At 52.7% G+C, this 20,908-nt stretch overlaps 1 protein-coding gene across 1 annotated transcript in view; it reads left to right on the plus strand.

Annotated features, from left to right (window-relative positions):
- Positions 1–2,998: 2,998 nt before the first annotated feature.
- cic (Putative transcription factor capicua) overlaps positions 2,999–20,908 on the plus strand; it is a 49,359-nt gene continuing 31,449 nt past the window's right edge. Inside the window, exon 1 of the mRNA XM_011155298.3 lies at positions 2,999–4,030. The gene's annotated coding sequence lies outside the window, so the exon portion shown is untranslated. The remainder of the gene's footprint in view (positions 4,031–20,908) is intronic.

Below are 20,908 nucleotides of genomic sequence, written 5' to 3' on the forward strand. Positions count from 1 at the left end.
GAAGCGCGATGCGTCACGCTTTTTCCGCGAGTAGAGCGTTTTTCGCGTACATAAGGCATGTGCTAACATACGCGCTCTCGCGCGTACGCACACACGAGAGCGCTCGTACGATGCGTGCGTACAGCTGGCTGAGTCACACGCGTCGCCGACGCGTCGTCGTTGGCGCGCAACGCGCCGCCCGCACGGCGCATTCGTATATTTGTTTACTCGTCAATTACCTACTCCGCTGAGACGTTGACGTTACGCCGACGCGCACCGGTGTAACGCATCGTGCGCGATTCGTCCAGCCGGGGACCGTTTAAACAAATGTTCCTCCTCACGTACGCCGCGTCGCATTCTCGTCCCGCGCGAGCCTCGCGGACGTGCGCAGGAAGTGTGCGCAGTCGCGCGCGTACTCGCGTAATCCAATCGGCGGCCGCGCGAATTTAATTGGTTCGCGAGTGGGCAGCGATTATAGGGCGAGCACGGGTAGCCCGGCGGAGCGTACACGGAAAGGATTATTATACGTCTGATCGAGAGAGAAGCTGCCCGCATAAATCACCGTCGCGGTGAGCGAAAGCGGACTTTGAAAGATCGCCAAGCATATTTCCCGCTCTCTCTCTCTCTCTCTCTCTTTCTCTCTCTCTCTCTCTCTCTCTCTCTCTCTCTCTCTCTCTCTCTCTCTCTCTCTCCGCTCATCTCCGAGTCAGCGGTCGTCTCCATCTTACGGGATCGATACGGGGTATATACTTTTTATATCATTCGGACACATTAATAATAAGAGAGGTTATATCTCCGCGCTTTGCATATGGCCATTATGGCGGCTGACTCTCTCGCGCGAACTATGGCCATAGTTTGCGCGAGAGTGAAATTTCCAAAGTCACGTAATCGTGATCTCTGCTTGTGCGCGCATAGATTCGCGCTCGCCTACGAGCCGGTCCATTTATAAATCCACGGATTCGTGTGTTCGCGGATTTTCACTGCGTCCGTAGCTTCCCGCATTCCTTTCGTTCTCTCTTCGCCGCCAACTATCTGCTTGTCTCTTTCTCTCTCTCTCTCTCTCTCTCTTTCTTCTCCCTCTCATTCTGGCAAAGAAACAGCCGGAACTGGCCAAACTACGCGGCGCGATTAGTGCGCCAACAAGCACGCTCGCGAACGTAAACATGAACGTAAAGGCGGACGCGCGCGCGCGCGGAGGGTGTCCGCGTCATCGTTTTTGCCTCCCTTCTCATTCGAATGGCGCGCGATCGCCCGTTCCTCTTACGTCACGGAACGCGTAAAAGTTACGATTGTTCTGTTCGCACTACACCCGCAAGGCGGATCTCGTTTGAAAGCGCGTGTGAGTTCGTTTCCGCGGAACAGTGAATAACCCTTCTGTCTCTGTCTCTTTCTTTCTTTCCTTCTCCTTCTCCTCCTTCTCTCTCTGTGTCTCGCGGCGCGGCGGTTCGTTCTCACGCACACGCGCAAGCGCGTGAGTGAGCGAGCGAGCGAGCAAGTGAGAGCGCGTACACATATACACATATACACATCATACACACACACACACACACACACATATACTACGAGCGCGCTCGGGGGAACGAGCTGCTACCTTGCCCCTTTTTCCTCCGACCAACTCTGCTCCTGCACGTTCACTCCGACGAATTCAAGAAAGCCATACTGTTCCTTCGACCTCCCTCGTCCTCTCTCGTCCTCCCTCCAGCGAGCGCGCTCCGTTCGACGCGACTTCACTCCTTCGCCGTCGCGTGTTCTCCTCGGCAACGAGAGCCGCGTGTTTCCCTGCCCATCCCCCCGCAGCCGCTCACCCCCTCCCCCGTTCTCCACCTCTGCCTGTTCACTCTGCTTCCTCTCCCCCATAATGCGTGCATGCGTCCAGGAACGTGACTGTTGACGCAAGTTCCCGAGAGAGAATTCGGTATAGCACGGCGTTCGAGTATCGAAGGAGCGGCAGGGGGGGGAGAGAGAGCATGATTACGAAGTCGCGTCAATCGTCAGGTAAAAAGAAAGTAACGTTATTCCCACTTCTTTTTTTTCATACGAGATTGATATTGCTCGCGAATAGAAAGCTGATCGCTCGTTCTTTGTCGGATCCCGTTGTTTGCCGACGGGAGCAACCGAGATGTTCGCGAATGGCAACTGTAGCGCGGAAACATTTTCAATATGATAGTTGAAAACACCAAATGTTTTCAACGTAGATTCCACGTAGAAAGGACGAGGAGTACGTTATAAGCTATGTATAGGGCGGTGGAAACTATCACGTCCACCTGTCTCTCTCCTTTACTCTTTCCCCTCTTTCTCCCTCTCGCTCTCTCCCCTCCTTGTAAGTTTACGTACATTTGTAACGAAAACATATTCATACACAACGAAGCAGTACCCACGGTTACGAGCGGCGTAACCTACATACGCCACTGTTCCGCGGGCTGCGAGCGACGAGGTGTTAGTCACCTCAAGGACGTTCGTTGTAATTGGGATAGGTCGGACGGAACCGTCGGTGCAAGGAGGAAAGAACGCTGCGCGGCGCGGTAAAGTGGAAGAGTAGTGACGGGGAGAGAGAAATAGCGAGTAACGAGAGAGAGAGAGAGAGAGAGAGAGAGAGAGAAAGAGAGAGACAGAGACAGAGAAGGAAAACGCGCGGTTGTGCGCTTCAAGGTACAGCAGAAACGCATATCGTGCAAATGCGCGCGAGAAAAAGAGAGAGAAAGAGAGACGTGAGTGAACGATAGGCAACGCGAGCGGTGAAAAGAACCCGCGCACGCGCGGGAACGAGAGAAAGAGAGAGACACTGGGACTTCGTTTCGTCATGTAAAAGAAACGCGCAGGCGAGAGAGACGGAAAACCCAGCGCGAACGCGGCACACGACGAGGACAACGAACGAGGAACGGCAGAAAGAGCGCGAACGACGGAGACGCCGCGACAGCCGAGAGACTGTACGAGGCGCGAGTAAGAGGGATAGAAGTTTAGAGTGAGAGGGGGAGGAGAAAGAGAGAGAGAGGGAGAGAGAGAGAGAGAGAGAGAGAGCGAGATAGATAGCGTGTGTTATGTACGATACGACAAGGTTCCACCGGACGCGGTGGTGGAGGACGCAAACGCGTTCGTCAGTGAGTAGTGGGGACCAAGAGGGGGAGCTCGCGCCGGTGCCGTGGGTTTCTGTAAATGGCGTCTAGCCGCGAGCGTCGGCACGTCACGGACTCCTCTCTTCGACTCACGGTAGTCTTGTGAGAGCGCGGGCTGCTCGCGTAGCGTCGTGTCCGTCGTGATTCCGCGCTGACGAACGCGCCTCGCCAGTTTCGTGCGTATCGCGGGGAGGAATCACGCGTGTCGTGTTAACGCGCGTTCGCGAGTGCCGTGCTTCCTTTACGTTTTGTCCCTGCCACGAATTACCGCTCCTGTCTACCTCTTTCTCTCTCTCCTCCCCCTTCCCCGTATCCTCTTTTCCCCTTCGCTCGATCCTCCGTCCGCTGTGCCCCGCGACACCCGCCCCTCTCGCGGCCGCGCTACGACGTGTCCGTGCGCGCTCGGCCGCTCATTCGCTCGTCGCTCGCTCGCGTGCTTCTTCTCCGCGACGGGGCAATCGTGGCTCTCTTCCTGGTGTGTGCGCGTCAATGCTCAGTGGCGCCCTTCGTCGAATTCGCGTGCAGGCAACATGGAGGAAGGTGCGGTGGTGCTACGATAGTGGTTTCCAAGCGAGGAGAGTGCTACGCGACGACAGCAGCGCCGTCACGGTGCCCGGAACGACGAGTGTTGTATCGGCTCCTATCGTCTGCTGCTACACCTCCTCCTGCTCCACCGCGTCCGCCGTCAACTCCACCTCCTTCTCCTCCTCCTTCTTCTCTGTCTCCTCTTTCTCCTGGGTAGTCTCTTCCTTTCTCTCCTTCACCTCCGCTTCCTCTTTCTTCTCTAGCGGCTACGGCGACGACGGCTACGACGGTGGTGACGACGACGACGACGACGGCGACAACGACGACGACGACGACGACGACGACGAGTCGACGCGCCGGCCGCCTTCTCGCCTTTGTTCGGACCGGCGATCCCGTCACCGCAAAGTCCGCAGGTAAAAAACATATATATTCCTAATGCGCGAATTCTCCCGGATCGGGAGCGCTCATGTTTCTCTTCCCCTCACCCCTTTATGACAGAACTCGACTAGTCCAGGGTCAGAGTAGCGACGGAAGTGTTTGTTATGCCCGCGACGAGGAAGTCGATCCGTGCTCTCTCCGTCATTGTGACACTGACGATAAGCATGATTTCTCAATCTTCTGTCAGCTATATCATTCTTTTCTTTTTTTGTTTCATGTATATCAGTCGTTAATCTGGCTGACGTTCGAACAATTCTTTGTCTCTCACTCCGGTTCGGTCTGATTCCAGTGGTAGAATCGATACGTGTGAACATACGAGGAAGTAGACAAATAATTAAGAATCTTCGAGGGGTGACTCTCGCGTGTCTCTCTCTCTCTCTCTCTCTCTCTCTCTCTCTCTCTCTCTCTTTCTCTCTCTCTCTCGCTGAATACGCGTCTCTTATTTGTTCGACTGGCACGTTTTGAAAAATAGGTCACTATGGCTTCTGGCGATGTTACATATAACGGTACGCTCAAAGTTAATAATGACAAACAAATGTCTTAGAGGACTGTGACTGATGGGAAAAAATAAACACTCGCAGAATGATAAACACTCCGCCAGTGTTAAATTCGTAAGAGCCGAGGAACTTATCGAATAGAGTCCTCTCTCTCTTTCTCTCTCTCTCTCTCTCTCTCTCTCTCTCTCTCTCTCTCTCTCTCTCTGTCTCTCTCGTGTATCCTCCAGGCGAACGTGTCTCGACACGCACGGAACATCACAATCGCGAATGACGATCCCTACTATCGTATACCGATGTTGGTTGGCTTAAAGCGAGTTTCCACGGCCGTCTCACACGCGTCTGTAAAATTTGTACGATTTTAGGGTGCGGCCGCGCTTTGACGTCTCGTACGCGCATCGGGACGTTCTTTAATAGCATATTAATCCCGTTGGAATTCTTCGCGTCTATCTTAATGGACCCTACCCACCATTCTCACTTCGATATTTTCGCATACCTCCTCCGTCATTGACGAGCGGAGTCTACATAACGATTCATTCTATGCCGTGTCAAGGATAACCCGGGAGAGCACGTCGCGCAGAGTGAGTTAACCTGAGACGGAACAGCACCTCTCGCGGACGTACTCGGTGTAACGTCATTGTGTTCCCCGCGCAAAGTCGCGCGCGAAGATCGTCGCTGACGTTTAGAAAGAAGGAACAGCACGATGAGAGGAGATCACACAGATGAGCGATGCGGTGAATCTCGAGTCAATTTCGCTTTCCGTTCTACGAGACGCGCTCTCGACAGCCGTACGATGTTCCTCGAGCGCGTCACCTGTCAGAGTTGAGGTTAGGATCTATCGACACACTCGCCGATCTTCAAATTGCGCGACTCTAAGGTCAACACGCACCTCGCACACCCGGGATCATCGCGATTGCCCTTCTGGCCCCTTCCCCCCCCCCCGCCCCGCATCGCGTTCCTCGATCCAGCCGATTCCGGGCGGCGACGAGTGTCGCTGTGACGAGTGACGTAGCGGCGACGAGATACACGCGACTCGATTCGGCAGATTTGCTCCCGAATCGGATCATCCCCCGGGAATAATCGCGCGCGCGGCACGTCGCGCGCGAATCGATACGTCGCGCGCTTCGGCCAGTTACGCTGGCTCGTGCTCTTTAACATGCGCCGATAAGGGGCCCCCCGGAGGCGCATTATCGCTGTAAATACGTGGCGGGAGCGCGCGCGGACGTGTATTTCAGGACCCGGCCGCTTTCTTCGCGTGTTATCCCGCAGGTCGGCTGGGTTGCTCGATGCGAGAAAAGGAGACGGACCGATTGGCTGTAACTGACAGATGGACAGAGAGAGAGAGAGAGAGAGAGAGAGAGAGAGAGAGAGAGAGAGAAAGAGAGCAAAAGTATTCGGTCCGGTTCGTACACGCACGTTCTTTCGTTCCGCGCTCGTTCGTACTCCCCGCCGCGTCTCTTTTTCTTTCTCTCTCTCTCTCTCTCTGTCTCGTATTAACATTAATCAGCTTAACAGGTTCGCGACTCGGCACGGCGCTGACGGGGCAGTGTGTGCACTTGAATCGTTCTTATTAGCGCAGCGTGATAATAATTATCACGCTTCATCCGAGTGTCTCCCGTGCGAGCGGAGCGGAAGAGACGTGAGCGCGCGCGCGCGCGAGACATCTCGCGCCTTGGTTTCCCCTCTTTCTGCCTTTATCCTTTTGCCTTGTGCTCTTATCGCTTTTATCCCCGTAGGGGAGAGAGAGAGAGAGAGGCGTCTTCTCCTCGTACTTGTAAATGAAATCGATAACTGCTAAATTAGAAACAAGCGCGGCGCGGCTTGGCCTGGATTTTTTTACGACATATTGATCTCGTCAAACATGGAGATAGAAATCAGACTTGGACTATGCACGTTCGTACCTTGAGGATGTTTATCGTCTTCAAAGATGAGAGAGAGAGAGAGAGAGAGAGAACTCGAAAGTGCCTAACAGTTGGACAACAATCGCGAGGCTGCCGCTCGAAATAAATCGTACGCGCGGGGGGGAATCGTACACGCCTCGGTTGCGAGACGCACGTTTGTCTTCCTAGATCGAGCGAGATTCTCGCGTTATGCGTCGGTGCTAAAGAACGGAGTCAGGGTCGCTGCTGCGGCGGCGGCGGCGGCGTGTCAGCGGCAGAAACGCGAGTTCTTTGTTTAGGAGGCGAGGAGACGATGATCCCCTCGGGCCGCCGAGTCACGCCGCTCGCTCGCTCGACTTGTGAGTCGTCGTAAAATGCATCTTATCGGTGCGCGACTCTTTCTTCGTTCGTTCGTTCGAGCGGTAGATAGGTCGGCCGTAGCGCGAATCGACAACCTGAAAGGGAGACGGTGGACGCGCGTGCCGCGCGCATTGCTGAATCGCGGATAAGGTCGAGAGGGAAAGGGAAAAGAAGAAGAAGAGTCTTCACGCGCGTTGCGCGCAAAGTGCGCTAAAAGCCGGCCGATTCGCTCGTACGCGATATCGAGAATCGCGCGTGATCCCGCTCTCTTTCACGTAATGCACAACTCTCTCTGTGTGTGTGTGTGTGTGTGTGGGAAAAAGTTGGCGGCTCAGCTCGTCGCGCTCCGGGATTATTATCGCGCGGTCGAGGGAGAGAGAGACAGAGAGAGGTGATTTCGGCCGTGTGGTCGTTGGCGACGACATCGCACACACGCACAGCCGCAAAAGTGTCGAGTGCGATTTTATTGCGTTACGCAAGAGCGAAGTTGATGTTAATATTTGATCGTCCCCGTCTTTGCCGTCCGCGGTCGACTCGCTGCTGATCGATACAATAGCGAGCGGAATTGTTATTGCCGCGCGCGGGCTTCTCGCGCCCGCCGTTTATTATTATTTACTACTCGACCTTTTCGCCACTTACTCGCCGAACACGTCCCCCTTCCCCTCCCCTCTCCGCTACCTCCTCACAATTTTACACCGTGCCCGGGAACACTATAGATGTTAACGACCGATTCATCCGATTTGTCAACAGGCGTCGTGAGGAAATTATTAATTACTCTGGCGCGCTCGTAATTGCAAACTACACAGGCGGGAGTCACGCGAGTGTTTTAACGGAAGATTTCACCCACTCGTTTGAGACGACGACGACGACGAGTCTCCTCTCTCACAGTGGCTGAGAGAGGAATCTTTTGCTCCGACGGTAAATGAATTACTTTCTTTCTCTTTCTCACTCGCTCAATCCCGACGCTCCAGACGTCTAATAAGACAAATTCCCCGACGCCATTGTTCGATGAATATAATTAGAAGTAGAGTTTGGTTAAGCAGCAGTGTTCAGTTCGGACGTTGTTGGGCTTCTCTCGACTCCATGAATTGTACGATTCAAGACGTCGTGTGAGGACCGCTCGATAAGAATCGAGCAAGTCAGTCGAGACGGTCCCAATAGCTGACGCAATTTACGCGTTTCCTTCGTATTTCTCATTGAAGCGCGCATCGGCCGTGCGTTTCGTCATATCTCGTACGCCCAGGCTGGGAGAGGGGGAGGTAGGAAAACGCGTTTGAAACGAACGCGCGATCGTTGGTCGGTCGAAGGCGTAGGTGAAAATGCAATTAGGCTGCGCGCGCGTTACGCCCCCCCCCCGGCCAAGGCAAAATGTGTTCGTCCGCGAATGCGTACACGCACGCGAGGCGTACGAATGAAATTCGAAATGTTGCCGTTGCAACGAGCGAGAGCGATGTTTGTGTGAAAATAGACGTCGGCCGGAGGTGGACGACCGTCTGCGGAATCGTTTTAATCAAGCGGCGACGTAAATACTCGCGGATCGTTATCCGTCTGCGGTTGCATTTCACGGATCGTCTCGTATCGTTGCGTGCGTGTGTGCGCGCGCGCGCGCGCGCACGCACGTGCGTCGCGCGGCGCTGCTAATATTACGTCCCCGCGCTAATTGCGCGTAAACGCCGTAGATTAGGTTACGCTCTTTGAGACTTTCGCTCGGCGGAGAACGCGCGCGCGCGCTCCCGACTTCGCCCCGGGCCGAAGGATGTTTGAAGTGTCTTTTTATGGTAAGCGGACAGAAGTCCGGCTACGCGGTGATTTCGAAACATCGCGCGTGTCCTTAGCGCGCGTAATTATATATTTCGTTGGGATACGCACCGCGTGAGGAGGGAGAGAGGGGGAGAGAGAGAGAGAGAGAGGGAGAGAGAGAGAGAGAGATTGATCGCCGAGACGACCATAGTCGATCAGTGATTATTTTGGACGTTGAATAAACGATTCTCTCTCGTCGCTCGCCGCGTCGCCGCGAAAATAATTCACACATACGGACTCGGCTAGTTTAATCTACATATATCTCGGAATTCTTTCGCGCTAATACAATTTATCGACTCGGACGATTCGACCGATCGTCCGACCGTCGTTCCCCCTGACGTACGAAACTCGCGGTGAATTGTCGGTATCCGATGAGGAATTACACTCCCCGACACTCTGAGGGAGCTGTGCAATATTGAAGCGCTGACTCCTATTTTTAACCGGGTGTCGTCGAGGAAACCGTTTTACCGTGGTTTAATTGTATTTTCATTCTTTCGCCATGATGCAATTTACACATATTAAATATGGCGCGAAGTATCGGACCGATTATCTTATCGATGAAATTCGTAGCGAAATTCGCACCACGGAGAGAGATTGATACCATCGAGTCCCCGCTGCTTATTCGCGGACGTTTATACAAAGTGCACCGCGCGCGCGCGCGCGTGACCCCGTGGAAACCTGTTTCTCTGTGTGACAAGTTATTTGGATCGCGGGCGATCCTCGCCGCAGGTTTAATTTCTGCACCGAGCGTGCCGGCGCATGCGTCACGACACAGCTCCTCTGCTATTCTCACCGAATAATTTACGGCACGTGAGCTCCACGGGATCGAACGCGTTTATGAGAGCCGGCCCCGGCATTGCGGATGAATCAGAGGGAGAGGGAGAGAGAGACAGAGAGAGAGAGAATACGCGCACGGAGTGCGTCAGCCGCGACTTTCGCAACTCTTTACGCGTTTTACGCGAAACGTCATCGGTCCTCTACGCTAAAATGTCACATGCGCGCGCATGCGCGCGTAAACGTAAAGATCCGCGATCGATGTTGGTCGCCGACCAAGCGAGAACGTTCATTATCATTAATATAATTGCTAGAAAACAAAGTTACGCCTCCCTCCCATCCCGCGTCCCAGCGACAGTTTCCCCGAGAAAGGAACAACGAGACGACGGGCGAGCGTATATTGTTAATAAAATATTTCTCCGGGAAATATCTCTGCCGAGAACGGTGCGCGTGCAGTTTTGCACCCCGTTTCGCGTCTGAATTATTTAACAAACGACGGAGATGGTAAAATCGATCACGCTCGGGGGTAACAACGATCCTCGTCTCCTCGAGGCGAACGGCGCGCGGCCGGCGAGTCGCCCTTACATGAGGGGAGCGGGGGGGGAGTTTCGCAAATCGCGAATCGCGCATGGGATCTCGATTCACCGGCGAACAAAAGAACTTTCGCCGCACAGGTCACCGGTGCGGCACGCACGAGCGGCGAACTGGGGTGCTTGCAATCACCGCGCGCGGCGGCGTTAATGCGTCGAAGGGCGGAGGGAGGAGGGGGGGGAGGGCGAGAGGTGGAAACGGAGGCAGGTGGTGCATTCGGCCTCGGTATCGTCGTCAAATCGAATCGGATCGAAGCTGCGCGCGAAACACCGCTCGTCATTCCCTCCGATATTGTCTCGAGACGCTCTCGCGCTCGAGACGTTTCGCGGAAACGAGAGAACGTTGCAGAACCTATAGCACCTCTCCGAGGGCTCGGAGACAATCAACGTCATTCCGCGTCTGGCAGATAATCGAGCTCGTTTTCTGCGCCGCTTGACACCCGACACAATAAAGCGGCGAAATCTCCGAGAGCAAAGCGGCGAATTAATTCGTGACGCGGCATATCGCAGTCACTCTCGCGACGAGAATTCGTTCGATTTCCGCGCGACGCGACGCGACGCGGTCGCGTCATTCTTTGGAATACGAAATGGACGTTTTCCCGACATTTTGTTTCTTGCCCCCGACACTTTACTTACTTCCTCGCGCTGCGCATCGTCGTCTTTGAGGCTCCTTACGCGTCTTCTCGTTACGTAGCGTGTCGCGCATACAAACGTGACGCGTTACATCGACGCGTATACATAATTCCCCTCGCGACACCTTCGCTTTTCCTTCATATTCCCGGCGATCGGCCATCGCGGAGCGTCGTCGTTGCAGCGGCGAGAGAGAATTAAACGAGAATTGTCAAGTAGTAGCGCTCGTTCACTCGCTCGCTCGTCAGCTCGCCTCCTCCGTTTCGTATTCGCGGATCGATTCGCGTGCCCACACCTTCGCCCGGAATAAAGCTGCTAAGCTCTCCCTCCCTCTTCACCCTCCCCCGGCCTCCTCGCTTCTCCCCCTTGCGTCTCTATCTATCTTTCCATCTCTTTCTGTCTCTCCGGTTACGGCGGGGGGCGTCTGGGTCCTTTTTATTCGACGGCTCGTCCGATCCTGGTGAAATCTGTTGCTAACCGAGCGGGCGGCGACGCTTCCACAAAGGCCACGAGGAAGCGCGTCGAGACGCTCGCGAGCACGCAACCGCTGTCGTCCGCTCCTCATACATACACCATACACGCATGTACGCACGCGCTCGTGCGTGATGTGTGTGCGCACGCGCGCGCGCGCGCCGCGGCCGCACGACAGGCAGCAGGTATATGTGTGATCGCAAGACTGCAAGCGGCGAGCACTCTTTTAATAGACGACGTCGGAATAGGCTTATAGACGCGCGCTAGACGTCGTCCACGGTCAATGCTTGGCACATGCCGCACGCGCGAGCGGCCACCGCGAGAGAGAGAACGCTGAATGAAATATTTTCAGAGGCGTATGTCCGCGTACGCGAGCGTCCGGATAACGTAACGGGGGGCGCGCACGTAACCGTACTTATGCCGTCCGCGTTCGGCGGTGCGCGCGCGCGAGATGCTCGTCAACAACGGAGCTATCTCGGGGAACAAGACCTTCGTCCGGATGTAGAAGGAACGTTATCTTCGCCGCGGCGAGATTTGACTTCATTGAGAAGCGCGCTCGAGAGAATGTTATGTCACGACAGGTTATGTCGTGTCGTCCGAAACGACAGTCCGACTCTGCCGCGACTCGTTACCTTTTTACCTCTCCTTCGTTCGCCGGTAATTACGTTTGCGATCGGACTAATCGGTCAGGTGCAGCTTGGAAACGCGAACGAGCCTTATTCCTCCCCCCCCCCCTCCCCGTATTATGCGCTTTCTCGTGATTGTCGTGTGACGCACGCGAGGCACTCTCGATGACGAAAATTTCTTGCAGTCTCCTTGGGACTTGACGTCTTTGGGACAAGAGTGTCCTCAATCGTCATATTTTGTCGCATTGATGCGCCGACAAACTTATTAAAGATTTAGGTTAGGATTTTCATGTTGCATCACACACGACATGCTGTTTTCAGCAAATTTTCATAATTTTTTTTCATGTTTCTTTTTTTTCCGTATTTTGTTCTATGTCATCATCTTATGTGATATTTATGAGTGCGATGAATCATTCGTAGAGGTTGTTAGCTTTAACGAATCGAGACTGGTGAGATTGCCACCAAAACTTAGCGTACGTCTATCTGAATATTTTTATGCGAAAGAAAGCGACCGCGATGAAATCGCGGTGACGTCGTTCGTGTCAAAATTGTCGCGTTACGACCAGGTTTAACGCGAAAGAACTCCGTTCGCCACCGCGACAGTTCGCGGCGAAACTTTTCGCGCCTCGCTTCCATGGAACATCGCGGTGCTCTCGGCGTGAATGCTATCATGAATTAAATTTACATGACAATATTCTTATCAATGTACCACTGGCGCGCGGCGCTGAAGGAGAAGTGGAAATTCCGTAGCGACTAGTCATAATAATAACGCTGAGACATGTCTACCTGTTCCGTCGTGAGTCACGCTCATTATTACCCGCGAAAAACCATTTCGCGATTGAATGTTAGTGGCACATGAGTTACGCTCAATTACGTGTCGGCGGCTAAGAGCGTCTACGTCAGCAGACGCGATATTCCCCGTGCGACCGCGTGAATTTTTGAACTCGTACTCGAGTCTGGCTTCGTAGATCGTTACATTTTCAGAATAGAACAGCTGCATTGGTAAATAGTCGTATACGAGTCGTCATTGCGAGACAGGTCCTCGCCACGCGCATTCGACGGACATTTTCGAGCATGGCGCTTGACAGAAAAAAAGATATCAATCTCAATAATATTTTCTTTGATTTCGTCGCTTTTTTTTTTCTTTTCATTCCAAGTGTGGATCGCAACATTTCGAGGTTGGCATAGAGAAATACAGCGGCGGCGAGCTTCTTCATTTCGTGCTTATAAATCGAATTATGATACGTCCATCATCAATTTCGCGAGCCGTGCGAGAAAAAATCTAACAAAAACAGCATATTCGTGACAGTGATGAGATCACGTGCCGTTCCCCGTCACTTTGTGGAATCTAAAAAATCCGGACTCTCGATGTAATTATCAGCTCGCGGCGTGGATAATCATCGTTAGCATTTATAGAGCCGGAGGCCTGAGCGCGGAGAGAGTATTTCAAGCGAGTCCTAGAGCGACGCTTGCCGAGCTAAGTCGCGTCGACTAAAGCGCGCGTTGCACCTCCGCTGCGAGGCGAGCGGCGAAAATAGTTTTTCCTTGGGTGCTATACACCTCGAACGTCACAGGACACGCTTCGATCGCGCGATTCAATTGAGGTGTGTCGCCGTATATACCCCGATGGTTAAACAAATGACATTAAATGACATTAAACAAATGACATTACGCGGCGCAGGCCGCAATCCGCTGGTCGTTTGAAAAAAGCACCTCTAACGAGACGCGCGCGCGCGTGCGTGCGTGTGTGTGTGTGTGTGTGTGTGTGTGTGTGTGTGTGTGTGTGTGTGTGTGTGGTGTCGCGTGCGTGTGCGTGCGGCACGTGCGCTGCGAGTATCTCTATTGGTGCTATTTTCCGCGCGAACGAAAAGAAACCGCTATTACGCTTAATATCGATATCCGTAGATAAATTGAGGGAATGAATATGAATCAATTGGCTCGTCGTTTTAGCGCTCACCGCTCACTGCTACTTGTACTTTACAGAGAAAAATTATTCCGTTGTCGAGAAAAGCAATTATTCGAGCTTACTTTCCTCTGAAATCATGCTTATCTCCAAAAAGAAATATTTTCTTGATGATTGTCTTAAAATATACTCGTCACAAGTACCCATTGTCACACGTGTACACAAAAGAATATATCTTCTCAGAAATATTACGAACTTTGTATTCTTCTACCCGATTGAATATTCTTATTTTAATTTATTAAATTATTTTAATTATTATATTTATTATACTCATGATTAGAAAGGGTACTAATCTTAACGGGACGTGGAATTTTGAGTAAATTTGGTGCTCATGGTGAACTTGCGATAGACTTGCGTAGATACAGACTTACGAGATACCTGAAAAAGGTGGCACTTGTGTCGAGTACAACGTGCACTTTTGCGTCCTTGAGAGTCGCGAGTCACGTGAGGATGCAAGGAACAAAAATCCCCGTCGGCGCATAAAGTGTCAAAAATTTCCGTTCGCCAGCACGGCCGAGATCGCGGCGCACGGGAGGGATCGGGAGGACAGAGAACGAGAGAGAGAGAGAGAGAGAGAGAGAGCGCTTTTTCCCCCGTAGGGAGAAACAAGCGGCGAGAGAGGATCGGATTACGTCGAGGTGGTTACACGAACGGAGAATCAATCGACGTGTGGGCAGTACTTAGGGATTAAACGACGCGTGTACAAGCGGAGCCGAGCCGAGCCGAGCGTGTGCTGCGGGCCGACGATGCGCGCCGCTGACGCAAGTGCGTGCAGAGCAGTCGGCCACGGCGACTTTCGATTGATTCTGCATCGGTTATTAATAATAGCGCGCGCGGGGATGGGGATGGGGATGGGGGGTGACACGCGCTGCGTGCTGCCGGGCAGTCTGGAGCAATGCGCGACCGATTACAGGATTGGCGCGGGCAATCTCGTAGGAAACCACCGCCGCCGTCGCACGCGCGGCCAGCGCGATATCTTCCCGCGTGTATTTTTGGCACGCGTGTATTTTTTCCTCGCAGGATATACGAGACGCGACGATAAACGCACGATACGTGCATGGACAAAAGATGGACGGCGACTCTCGATTCCGTCCGTCTCAATGTTGCCTCAATCCTGCGGTTCCGAGATGATCCCTGAGACTAAGAGGTAACGCGAACGATTTCGCTGCTTGTGCACTTTTAGCTTCTCCTTTTTTCCTTCTTTTTTATTGTTATTATTTCTCTTATTTATTTTATCTTTTATTTATTTATTTTTTTTATTTTTTTATCAAACGTTGGGTTCTTTATTTTTTACGGGGACTCGTCTCTTCTCGAGCGATACGTCCAGCGGTTAAACGAGCGAGGATAACGTATCTAGGAGCAGTATCTAAGCTACGCTTCCGGTCCCTCCGATGTCGAGGGCGCACCTTCTCTTATCTCGTGTACGTAAAATTGACACTCTTTCTTTTTCACGCGGGCTTTTCCAGAGCTAAGACCATGAATCGCTCGCCTCGGCAGTGGCGAATCTCTTCTCCTTGGCATTACTCGTCTCGCGTTCCCGCGATATCGCGATAAGTGCGAGCGTAATCGCGCGCGACTGCTCTCGAACGCGCGTGTCTCCCTCCGCCACGGTAGATAAGTTAACGGAATCTGCGTGAGGTCCGTCATAAACACCACTCGAAAAGGCAGCTGTCTGTAAACACCGATCGACCGGTAGTTATCTCTCTCTCTCTCTCTCTCTCTCTCTCTCGAGCTCGTTTTTTCCGCGTTTGTGTCATCGGAGTGCTCGAGCCGCCGCGCGATTTACTGCCAGAGCTGGAATGCGCGTTGTGTTGTTGCCTTCAGCAACGCATACACGCGTTCTCTTCGGCGAGAGGTCTCGGAGGAAGAAGAGTGCCGACAGCCTCGAAGACTACCACTCGCGGCGCGAGTACGCGGTTTACGAATCAATCTAGACATTCAATCTAGACGTTCAATCTAGACATTGTACAACGTAGCGCACCGCAATCTCGGAGAGAAGGCGAGCTTCTAATTTAGTAATTCAGCGTACTTTTTGATCATACGGCTCTCTTTGCATTTAAAGCGACTTTTGCAGATTATAGACTCGCTCCGGTGGGAACTCCCACGTAAGACGTGGCGTTTTAATCGCACCGAGCATCGCGTCTGTAATTTTCAGCTAAATCGTAAACCGAGGAAACGATTTTTGTCATGTGACGTATGACTCTCTCTGTGACTCTCGCGTGCTCATAAAGCGCGAGCTATGCGGATTATAAATTCAGTTTCGCTCTTGTTCCACAAAGACCGGCTGGAAAAAGTGGATCCTCGCCGCGAAGCATTTGGCGAATTAAATGCGTAATTTCCCGAGTCCGCTTCGTTATCCGCGTTTCCGTTCTCGTAATTAAAGGACGAGTCTTACGAGTTCAGCTTTGCTCTCTCTCTCTCTCTCTCTCTCTCTCTCTCTCTCTCTCTCTCTCTCTCTCTCTCTCTCTCTCTCTCCCCTCCCACCCTCTCTCTCGCGAGCCACGTCTGCACGTTGCCCAGCAACTCTTTTGCATTTGCATCTCCGCTGAGCAACCCACCAGTCATCGTACTTATATACCCGACAAAAAGAAAAAGAAAAACACGATGCTACTGACCGCTCGCGACGACGCGTCCTCGCTCGTACGGCTCTCTCTCTCTCTCTCTCTCGCTATTCGCGGCTTTTCATTCATCCATTCGACCGTTGCGGAACGCCAACGATCGAGCAGCGCTCGAACGTAAGCACGCATACACACGTCGGCTCGTTCTTACGCGAGGACGGCTTCTTGACAATTCGCCGATACGCGGACCTCGATGGCGATGGCGATGGCGACGGCGACAGCGGCGGCGGCGGCGGCGGCGGCGGCGGCGGCGGAATCCTTCAGCCGCCCCGCGCTGAAACTGGTTACTCGCGCGCGCGACTTAAATAGCGATCGATACGCGCATTCGCTCGCGGTGTGTAACGAGCAATGAAACAGAACGAAAAAAGGGAGGAAAAGAGAACCGGCACGTCACGGACGGACGCTCGTAATCGTCCTACGCACGCACGTACGGAATATAAGCGTGCGGCGTTACATAATTTACCATTGGCCGCTCGCTCGCTCGCTCGCGTAATCTTCGCCGAGCGGGGTGATCGTGACTCGTGCGATCGTCGCTCGTGAAATTCGACACTCGTCGACGTATCGCATCGTTCCGTGGTCGATCGGTGTTAGATCGATATTGAATATGTCGTGATCTCTCGATCTCTCTCTCTCTCTCTCTCTCTCTCTCTCGATCTCTCTCTTCCTTTCTCTCTCTCTCGATCGCCTCGTTAATTGACCGACGTATCTTGCGACGCGGAGCGAACAGATCGAGCTCTCGCAAACATTCCCCGACCCGCGGAAACCTCGACGACGGGCGAAATCGAGGTCGCCCGAGGAAACTTACTTAATCACCGCACTTTGTTATTCCCGTCGAATTACACACACGGTTATTAATTGCATCGGGGAAAAACACGCTCATGCGCGCGTTTAATTTCACAGCCGACATCGATCTCGTTCGCATCAAAGTTGCAAGACGGGACGGTTTTCATGCGGTCGTGCGATTTAATCATTAATCAGCCGCAGAGAATGAGAGAGAGAGAGAGAGAGAGAGAGGGAGGGAGGGAGAGGAGAGAGAGAGAGAGAGAGAGAGAGAGAGCGCAACATTCGTGCACGTAACAATACACTCGCGTAACGAGTGTCTTTCTATTTTACGTGAGAATAACGCGCTCGTCGATTTCAGTCGTGCGCGAGCGGGGCGGCAGGAAAGAGGAGGGTGCAGGGGGAGTCCGGATAAGGGTTAGAGGGTCGATCGTGCTATTTGCGAGCGACCCGCGCGCGGCACTGGTGGGCCTCGCGATCTCGCGGGCGGCGGAGAGTCGTTAAAAGCGCTTCCGCGACTCTCCCTCTCTCTCCCCTCCCTCCTTCCCCTATTCATCTTGCAGTGTTACGCGGTGTGTTCAGGTGCTCGTACACCTCCGCGACGACTGTGGAGAATGGGCTTGTCATATCGGCGGCGGCGGCGGCGACGGCGGTGGTGGTGGAGGCGGCGGCGGTCGCGCGCAGCCGAGGCATGCGTGTGCAAATTATACGCGGACCAGTTGCGAGGGGAGAATGAATGTCTAGCGGTGTGCACGTGACCCGAGACCAGCCAATAGGCCGCGGCCCATTCAACAGCATCTCACCGCCAACGCCGTAGCTAGTCGCGCGACACGTGGGCGTCCGCGTTTTGCTTTGTTATTTTATCGTCATTATTATTGTTGCAGTGCAGATCTCTCTCTGCCGTTGATTTATCGAAAGACGACCGCGAGCGATTAGAGCCGCTTTTCCCTCGTGAGAGTCTCGAGCTCGGTTCGAGAGAGAGAGAGAGAGGGGGGGGGGAGACGACTACCCATGCGAAAATAACCATTGCTCGCGGCGGCGGCCCTCACGTGCGTGAGATTAATATACAACGCGCACGATTTATTCCGTTCGTTCACGTCAAAGCGAACGCGCGCCGCAGAGTCGACGCAACCTACGACGACGAATACGCGCGATTTATTTGAGAATAATTGCGAAAGGAGCGGCGGGACGGAGAGCGACGGAGGGAATCTGGCGCGCTACGGGTGCGCGCGTTTCTATGTTTATTCACTTTGTTTGTTTGTTTGTTTGTTTGTTTGTTACGCTTCTGCGATATCATGAGCAAGCGTCTGCCTATCTAATGTGCGATAATTCTCGGACCGACATCGGAAATTCCGAGAACCCGGCTGGACGATATTGGTACGCCGTTGGCGTTGCGTTGCATACATGACGCTACTCAACACACACACACATACACGCATAATATACAACGCGCGCGCGCACAGACACACATGTATATACACACGTAGCGTGTACGTGCACGCTTACGCATGCAGGCGGCCCTGTGTTTCTCTCCTCCTCTTCGTCCTCCTTCACTTCCACCACCGCCGCTTCCACATCCATCTCTTCTTCTCTCCGCCTTCTCTTTCCGTTTCTTATTTCGTCCAAACATGCGTGTGTATGGATCATGCCCCGCAGGGCCGCACGCGGCATCAACTTATCCCGGACCCATCATCCGGTCACAAAAAAGTAACGTACGATGGTCCGCCGCGAAACGGAGAGAAAGAGAGAGAGAGAGAGAGAGTTTCGTCGACGCTTGATTAACAAGTTACGCGGCAGCACATATAAGCAATAAGAACAAAAAGCAACCGAGTCGGCCGCGCGGATTTGGTCTTTGTCACGTGGAATGTTTGATTGATACTTGTTATAAGCTGTAATCTCTCTGTGCAAGCGCGGCCCTTCGTCGTTACGCGCCTCTCGTCGCAATTCGCTTCTCGTCGAGCGTGGATTTGCGCGGTCGGCACGGCAAGTCGAGTCCTACTTCGTTATTTCGCTATTTCGTGCATCCCCGTACATCCTTTGCCGTGAGATCATTTCTCGCGTTCGTCGTCCCATCTAGCATTCTGGCTCTCTCTTTTTCTCTCTCTCTCTCTCTCTCTCTCTCTCGGCGTGTAGCGAGCGCCTTGCCGCCCCTGCTTGCTCGGCTATGCAGATAGCGCGCGCGCGCGAGCGTGTGTGTGCATATGCAAGTGTGCGTGACGCGCGTGAGTCGCCCGAGCGTTTACGCACGACGTACGAGAGAGAGGCTACTGTTACGCCAGATACATCTACTTTGTCTACGAGCCTCTTCGCTCGTCGATCTTGATGCGCGAGCCGCGACATTAGGCGACGAACAAAAAAACCAGATTCCGTTCGTCGCGGCGGCGCGGAGCGCCGAGAGCAGCGGTCCTTCGAGAGTCGCTCGGAAGAAACGAACGAAGCGCAGGGTCGCGCGCGTTTTCCGCATTCTGCCGAATTCTCGAGATTCCAAAGATGGATATCTGTGCTATACTTTACGAATGTCGTCGAGGGCTTGTCCGGGGATAATAAATTCAGCAAGGAGGAAAAGGACGGGATGATGCTGGCGAAAGAATGCGGATTTTATTCCTCGCGAACAGACAGAGAGAGAGAGAGAGAGAGAGAGAGAGAGAGAGAGAGAGAGAGAGAGAGAGAGAGAGAGAGAGAGAGAGAGAGCACAGTCTCTCGAGAAATGTTGATTAGAGGAGGTTCTCGGTATTCGCGGGATGATGGCGAGTACAGAGCCCATGTTTTTTGGCGCTTGTTGCAAGATTCTTAAAATCGGGATGTCACGTTGGGACGTTTTGACGGAAAATGAAAATTTGTCCAAGGACAACGGGATTGAGCGGAGGATGGGACGAATGTGTGAAAAGTGAAAATGTGATGAATAAACGTAGTGAGCGACAACAACCACGTGTCACATGAGTATAATGGCTATAATGAGATTCGATGTTACAAAGAGTGAGAGACGGCAGTGTCAAAGGTGCTGATCCCTATTGTTGAAAATGATACAACGATAGCGCAATTATGTGCAAAATTGAATTCGGTTTCTTATTCCTGCGACTACTCGCGGAGCGACTCGGGACTCCGAAATAGCTTATGACTTGGTCTGCCAGTGTGATTCATAATTCGTCGCGATCTAGCTGGCAGTTAGTTGCCGATGCGAAGCTATCAGTTGCATGTAATCAGTCCGCGAGGAGAAAAGAGGAGAGGCAGAGCGAGGAGGAAAGAGAGAAGAGATACGAGATTCATAATCGTCTCGCTAAAAATATACGCATAACGTAATATTGCAGTCTGCAAGAAACTTGTCTATTATATATTATCATCGTGAATACTGTTGACGATTGTCTATTAGGAAGCAATTATTTATGCAACAATAAGTCAAAGAACGATAAATATGTTTTGTACCTGTTGTTCGACCGCGGAAACTCCCATTTTTACTCAGCTGAATCTACGCACATGTGATATCGTTAATTATACACGTAATAAACCAGCACCTATTTTCTTTGCTCCACAAAACCAGATTACGCGCGAAAAATTCTTGGCCAAGCGAAACGGCATATTGACACCGATTGAATTCACATTTAATCGACTGCGAATCGACAATTACACTCGCATATCTCTCCCCATACGACACATATTTCTTATTTCTATTTGACATTAAACGCACGCGTTGCTCGAGTGTGGTCTAACCAGTTTTTTCAGGAACTCGAGGAATTTAATCCAATTCTAATCTGTTTTCTCTCTCGATCGCAGATTCATTTTTCCCCCGAGTTCCCCGAGAAGCAGGTCAGGCACCGCTACTACTGCATCCGCGATCGCAATCTTATGTGTACAAAAGAGAGAACGAAA

Source organism: Harpegnathos saltator, unplaced genomic scaffold (genome assembly GCF_003227715.2).
Source record: "Harpegnathos saltator strain DR-91 unplaced genomic scaffold, Hsal_v8.6 scaffold460, whole genome shotgun sequence".
NCBI lineage: Eukaryota > Metazoa > Arthropoda > Insecta > Hymenoptera > Formicidae > Harpegnathos > Harpegnathos saltator.